This window comes from Phaethon lepturus, unplaced genomic scaffold (genome assembly GCF_000687285.1).
Source record: "Phaethon lepturus isolate BGI_N335 unplaced genomic scaffold, ASM68728v1 scaffold36416, whole genome shotgun sequence".
NCBI lineage: Eukaryota > Metazoa > Chordata > Aves > Phaethontiformes > Phaethontidae > Phaethon > Phaethon lepturus.
In genome coordinates, this window is record NW_010545365.1 from 1 (window position 1) to 349 (window position 349).

Sequence of the window (349 nt, forward strand, 5' to 3'; positions counted from 1 at the left end):
GTACCCGGCGCTGCTCACCTCCATCCTCTCGTTTTCGTAACTTCTGGATGCTGTAACCGTCCGTGTACCATGCTTTTCCCCCAAACCTGCCTCTCCCCCGGCATTTTCTGAGCTTGCTTCGCCTGTTTTCGGAGAGAACGTGACCGTTTTGTTAAAAACATCTTTCTTATGTCCTTGACAGCTCCTGTCCGATCGGTAAATATTTTTAATGCTAAAAGACACGTATTAGCCCCATTAGGCACAGTGAGCGCGCCGTTGCTAATCTGCCTCATTAGCTAACGCCCGGGAGACCGCAGAGCGGTCCAGCCACCACTTGCAGCGGTTAATTAGCGGCAAGGACATGGTAGCG